Here is a 6,976-nt window from a genome sequence, read left to right on the forward strand (position 1 = left end):
AAAGCTAGAAGCTTGCTGTATGTGGTTGAACTCATTTTCTTTCCATGCAGTTAAAAAATACAGAAATCAAATACCTTGACAATCAGCCCCAGAGACTGCTTTTGTTCCATACAGATGAGAGAGGAAACAGTTTTCAAAAAGGATAAAATCAGCAGAGGAAAAACGAAAGTGTCAAAACTCTAATATAGTTAACCAGAAATATAAATAAGGAACTATGAAAGTACTTGACAATGTTCCTTTAAGTAATACTAGAAAGTTTTGAAAATCACACTGTCCTTGACTGTGGTCAAACACAATTAATCTTAAATTTGAAAAGAAGAAAAAGAAGAAGCCCGAATGTATGATATAATCTTTTTTTTTATTGCTGGCACTTGGTTCTGTAGGGCTATCATTAATTTTTAAAGTCAACGCGAATCAGGAAACTTCACTTTTATCTACTTCATCAACAAAGTAAAGTTCTCGATATTCAAGCAATTTCTGGACTTTGAATAATTTTTCTTAACCGATGTAGTAAGTCAGTTATTTAGTGTCAATTGGCCTATGCAGTTAAGTTAAACTGTTTTCTCAGGAGTGGACATTGTTACAAACTACTGCAGAGTGGGGTTGCTGACATGGTCTTCCCTGGGTTGAAATGATGGTCTGTCTCCTCACCTGGCTCCAAGTCTTTGGCACCCTAGAAATCAGTAGGACAGGTATACACATGAGAAACTCACTCCTTAGACACCTGCAACCTGAAGCCTTTGGAAGTAGAAAGAGTTTTAAAGAAACTGTTCGTGGGCGGGTTCATCTGCCCCTTAAAGAAGCAGCAGTATGACAGCTTCTCTTTCCTTCTTGCCAGAGCCTTCAAGGAACAACTTTTTTAGGCTCTGTTCATCTTTGGGTACTCATTCTAGGGCTGATATAACTTGCATCTGTTTAGCTTACTGCAGTTCATTATTTCTCATGTGATCAGTGATTATTCATAGGTCCTATCCTAGGTGGATTTGATTCAAAACTCAGAAATGTCTGGAGAAATTCGTAACCAACTGCTACCCAAATTATCAAATAGCCTTTCGATACTTCCTAGAAATCATAGAAACTCCCGATTCCAATTTACTGGAAACTGGGAAAAACAAGGAGTTGATATCGATCCAAAACCAGAAGTTCCAATAATATATCTCTATTCCATTAATGTATCTCTATTAATATAGGATGGGAAACAGAGTAATTGAACTATTTTGTTGTCATTGTGAAGTTACTAACACTACAAAACAAGCCAGCAGATTGTTTTTCTGATTCACTGGACAGCTACATTCATTGCTATTTCTTGACATAAAGCAAAAGGAAAAAGCATTTGAAAGATTTTCCCTCAGTAGAATTAAGGTATACAACCTCTGTGGTCAGAGTACATAAAAGTAAATGAGCTACTCAATAAGATGGGAACATGCATCTATCATTTTATAACTTTTTCACTCAGAAGTCAGATAAGTGTTTTGTAAAACCAAGATCACTCACTCTTCTTGTCTTCTCTGCACTACTGTTCCTCTTCTTGGCACCATCTATGAAACACTTTGGCCAACCCCCCAACTTGAACTGAATCATAGCTGGATTTAAGTCAGTGGAACAATGACATTTTATATCAGCTGAAAATACCTTTATAGAAATCAGTCTGGCACTATGATGTAGCAGTGTCAGCCACCAGAAGAAGTAAAATAAACCATATGCAATATACAGCTATTATGTCATCTAATGACAAAATCTATTTATAGTTACTTGGCATAGTAACTGAGCTGATAACTTTCATTTTGCATTGTAGAAGTAGCTGCATTATTCAAAATGCATTTCATAGCCTGTTGGCCCTCAGATATTTCTTCATTTTCCTGTCTTTTGATCAGTACCAGGCAAAAGAAAGACGGAACCAATCCAGCTACACTGAACAGAAACAGTGCACCTGAGAAGTTGAAGGCTTGGCAACCTAAGCGCAGAGCTTGGTTCTGATTAAAATGTGCAATGTATCAAATTCTTCTTCAATCAACTCTGCCCCTTGCACTTGCTTCTGTGGTCTGTCAGATACATTCTTCTGGCTTCCTGAAACTGCACGCTCATCTATCTCCTCCTTTACCTCATTTATTTTATACTTTTCTCCTTTCATGCCATTCTGTCCTCTGCCTTAATTTAGTGGTTTCTAACTTCCACGACCACGCTTGCTCCCCAATTCCATCCCCCTTTTTCAAGATCCAGTGTCCATGCAGAGAACAATGAAATATTTCAAGATCTGAAAAGAATTTACAATCATGTAACCTGACGTTGTGATTTAAAAAAAATTCTCCTAGGTATTACAGAGCAGTCCTTGAATCTAGCCCAAAATTTGTGGTTGAAAGAAATTAAGTGATTGAAAGAAATCTAATGCTGATTGAAAAATTTCAAGTGATTCAGAATTTGCCATCCTAGGAAATGCAGTTCTGATATATTTATGTTTCTGCTTGCAGGAATAGAGTCCAAGTTTATCATTAGTCACTCCAAAAGAGATTTATAAGCATATGCTCAAGGTGATGAAAAAGGAAGATATACTCACAAGTCAGGGCTTTTGAAAACACAGAAAACCTGATATGTGAAACTTGCAAAAGCTCCTTTTGGAACGCTTAAAATAACTGGTGCAAAGCCTCCTTTGTGGAACCTCCCTTTTTTCCTGAGCTTATTCAGGGAGATATTAAAACTCCAGAAGAGGTTTCTGGGTTCAAACTAAACCTTGTACTGTCAAGTTAAAGAAGCTGCATTAACACACGATTACACTTGCTTTAGAAAATTTATGATGTGTACTGTGTAATTGAAATAATCTTACTTTTTCTTTCTGAAGATTTTTATAGGAGAGAATTTTTTACTTCTGTTTCCAAATAAAAGCAGTTTTCTTTGTTTACATCTTTTATTATATTCAGTAATATTTCTAGTGGTTCTTGATATTTTTGCAAAATGTTCTAGAGTTCTTCACAAGTAGCTTTTATTTTTTTAATCTGCTTTTTTATGAAACACATTTGTTTGCAAAGTGAGTACATAGTCAAACATTTAGGAGTCACTTCTTTAAGATTCAACTCCTTTGGGATATAATCTGTACAACTGTATGAATAGCGGGTTTAGAAATATGATGCAGTACAACGTTTTTCCACAAACATCAGCGTTTTTGAGTCAAAATATGACTAAGCAAAATGGACATTCAGCTATGCTTTTTATCTTAATTCAAGTATTTTAACAGTTTTTCTTGAAAGAAGTGGAAACATAGAAGTATGTGGTTTCCTAAAGAATTTTGAAATGTGATGAAAATGGTGCCATGTGTGATACTATACTTGAATTTCCACCTCTCCCCCAGAATATGTAGAAGAGATATTTACATCCAGACTGTGCTTTTCCTCTGCCAAAGTGGAAACATCATTAACAATAGAAAGTCCTTTCCTGTCACAGCCACACTCCAAGGTGAGATGTTATTTCTGGTACTGTTTGGGTTTCTCTCCTCATAGATTTCAGGCTAATTTGGATCTGCAGGAATTACTCCTGCATGAAGAAGACAGGAAGGCCTAAAGAGTGAAGGCTGTGGATTGCCAGCACTTCTAACCACACCAGCTTGGCAGAAAAGTCATGGATGAGTGATTCTTACCTATATGTGTAATCAGATGCTTCAGTAATGTTTATTCTAGATACAAATGAAGAAAAACAAGAGCTGTTGAAACTACATCCAAAGTGGATGTATTTTATCTCAGGACGAAAAGCCTGGAAGAGCAGTTCAAATCCAAACATTACATAATCTCATCATTCTTTATAACTTTGCTATCCATTATATTCTGCCACTGGGTAAAGACATGTGTCAGCAAACATCTCTTAATTGCATTTAAAATTTCGCCATCTTCCTAAAATCTTAGAAATCTATTCCATGTTTCAACTTCAAATCTATTTAATATGTATTATTTTAAAATGCTTAGCTAAGGCATTATAGCAAAGTAAAGCAAGAGTGACTGAAGAGAAAGAATAAAAGTAAACCAAGTATCACACAAAAAAAATATTTATTTTCAAAAAAATTATTTATTTCATCAAAAGCAAACATAGTATTTACAACAGACATTAGTGAAGATTTAAAAGGTAAGGTTCTGCAGTCTGAGTAGCATAAATTACCTCGTAGACTTCTAAGATACAAAAACGAATAAGAGAATAGTCTGCTTAGTAGTGTTGTTACTAGTCTATGAAAGAATCATGTATTAAGCAAAATAATTCTTCAGGGCACTTAACATTTTTCCCCTTTGGTTTCTCCTTTACACTTTTAGTTAATTTTCTACTCTCTTCTGCCAATCACAAGCCATCTTGAGTGATTTAAGGGAAGAGTGTAGTAATAATATTTCTCATTTTCTACCTTTCCTAACAAACATAAGGATTCTTTAAAAGAAAGAAATATGGGTACACATTAGATAGAGGTATTTAGGCCCCATTTTCACACTGGCTCAAATTGAGTTTAAGACCAATTCAACATTGTTCTAAGGAATCTGATGAAAAAGTAAATTAGACTTCTAAGTCACCTAGAAGCTTTTTTAATATTTTACCTGGTCTTTAATTAAAATATCACAACCCAAGTAGAAAGCCAGGCTTTGCTTCATTACACTATGGCTTGGAGTGCATCTCTGAATGAATCAGCTCCAAGCTTTAATAGGAAAACGTGTTTTTGAGAGGAGCAAGCACACAGCTGCTTAACCATATGGAGGTGTAGCTGCATGAAGCTCTGTTAATATCTACTTCTCACCTCCTCACTTACACCCAAACATGTTGCCCCGGCACAGGCTCCTACTTCCACCTTCACTCCCCTGCAGCCTCCTACTCTCACCATCTTTTTGTCCTCCTGTAATACCTCAGCTGTTCGAGAGCTCTAGCAGGTCACCCAGCCACGTGACCTTGAACACTGACAAGCATCCTGCCAAATATACCAAGTCTTGCACAGCTTATTTTAAAGGAATGTTAGATGTCTCTGGTAACCAAATATACATGCATCAGTTACTGGAAAAATCAGTCAAAGAATTTCCCATCCTTTCCACACAGCTGGAATCCCACAAAGTGATAATACTGGTTTTCAGGGGATATATACTGCTTTTTCAGTCACTTGCTATGTGTAGGTTTATACATTAGTATGATTTGAACCTCTTTGTTCTTAAGTTTTCTGTAGCAAAATTTAAAAGGAAGATAGATGGGGCCCAATGTACAGAATGCTATGCTTTGAAAAACTAGATCATAAATTATGCATATGAGAGCTAATGAAGAGCAAACCTATAAAAGGAGTTAAACAGTTATGTTAATATCAGAAGCATGAGCAGATCTAAACCAATTATCTTTACCTGATAAACTTACTGATAGGTTTCAAGTTGACAAAGAAATAATATATGTACCACACACAAGGGCTGATAACTTTCTCTGTGGAATTTGTCATGGATATAAGTAAATTCCCCTTTTATTAGCACGGAATTGAAGAGCGGAACTTTTTAGCACAGACCTGATTGCTTACTATACCAGTTTTTCACCATTTTGTTTTAAATAACTAACAAAAGAAGACTCCAATTCTTCTCCCATGATGACAATAGAAACATGCTATAAGAGAGCAAGATACTCAAACATTTAGCATATGAAAATTTCCCTAAGGTGTGACTAACTAAAGAGGTAGCTCCTTGAACCTCATCAAAATTCACATGACTGCACTGAAATACAAAATCAGAACCCGCTACCAAGCACATAGTCTCTACCCAACCATCATTGAAGAAAACGCATGCCCAATTCTGTTGCTCATTCCCTGTGGGCTCCAGGCACTGCATCCCATCTGTGCTCTCATCATTCGTCTGTGAGCTGTGTTCTTAGTCTGTATTCTGCTTTTGCACCCTTCTGAAAGTGCCTGGAGCCTAAAGAGACACTTCATATGGAACATACAATTGCCTTGCTCAGAAAAACAAGCCATGCTGTTTAAACACTATTCTATGTTGCAGGCTGACCAAAGACATTCTGGCCTTCGAAAAGATTAATCCAAACACTTCAGCATCCTCTCCAGGGCAGCAAGTTACTCTGTGTTAATACCATGCCCTAAACTGCAACAGGAGAAGAACAGAGACACAGCCTCATTTCCTTAGCACATCCTTCAGAGAACATGGCTAAGGACCCTGGAATGCAACTCCCAAAAGGCATTGCCACATTGCCAGTCTGTTGATTGGAGGAATTTTGGAGAGATTTGTTTCTGAAACCAAGCACCTGAGTTTGCTGTTTATTAGATATGAATACCCCAGTGCTCCTGATGAACTGAGGAAGCACTGTCATGATACCCCAAAGCAAAAGGTACTTCACTTGTGCCCAGTTCATTTGCAAGCTATTCAGGTATCGTTGGGGGAAAAAAAAGCTCAGTGCTACCTGAGTTCCTAACACAAGCTGGCCCTTAACCCAGAAACAACTGTTTCTTCCATCATCTGTGTACACAAGTGCAGCAGGAAGAATAGGAGTTGCCCTTACCCTCAATTTCTCTTCCATGCAGATTCATTTTCAAAGAAAACTGAATGTTTCAAGTAGCCTTGGGCTTTTCTTTAGCAGGTGCATGAGAATGAAGTGACAGGCTTTAGGGAGGATGGGGAAATAAAGTAATTTTGAATGTTTCCTTTACTGTTAGGTATATGTAGTGTTTATTCTAACGTATTGCCTAATCTAAAGTCATGTCAATGGAAAGGCTTCACCAGAGACTGCAACAAATTGTTTACTCAATAAAGGTCATTCAATTGGTGCTGTTCATCATTTAGTTCTATTGTGAACATAAGCCCAGGCCTGACATTTAACGATTTAAAGCTAGGTAGGGTTACTGTTTCCAAGACTAGTCTCATTGCCAGACAGAATTCTAGTAAAATTTTTTTGAAGATGCAGTGTGAAATGTTTCTTCTGATTTAAAGGCAGTATGTTTTTTGACAGGTCTGAGATATGCATTTCGTGGCTTTATTTA

Source organism: Strix uralensis, chromosome 1, assembly GCF_047716275.1.
Source record: "Strix uralensis isolate ZFMK-TIS-50842 chromosome 1, bStrUra1, whole genome shotgun sequence".
NCBI classification, from domain to species: domain Eukaryota; kingdom Metazoa; phylum Chordata; class Aves; order Strigiformes; family Strigidae; genus Strix; species Strix uralensis.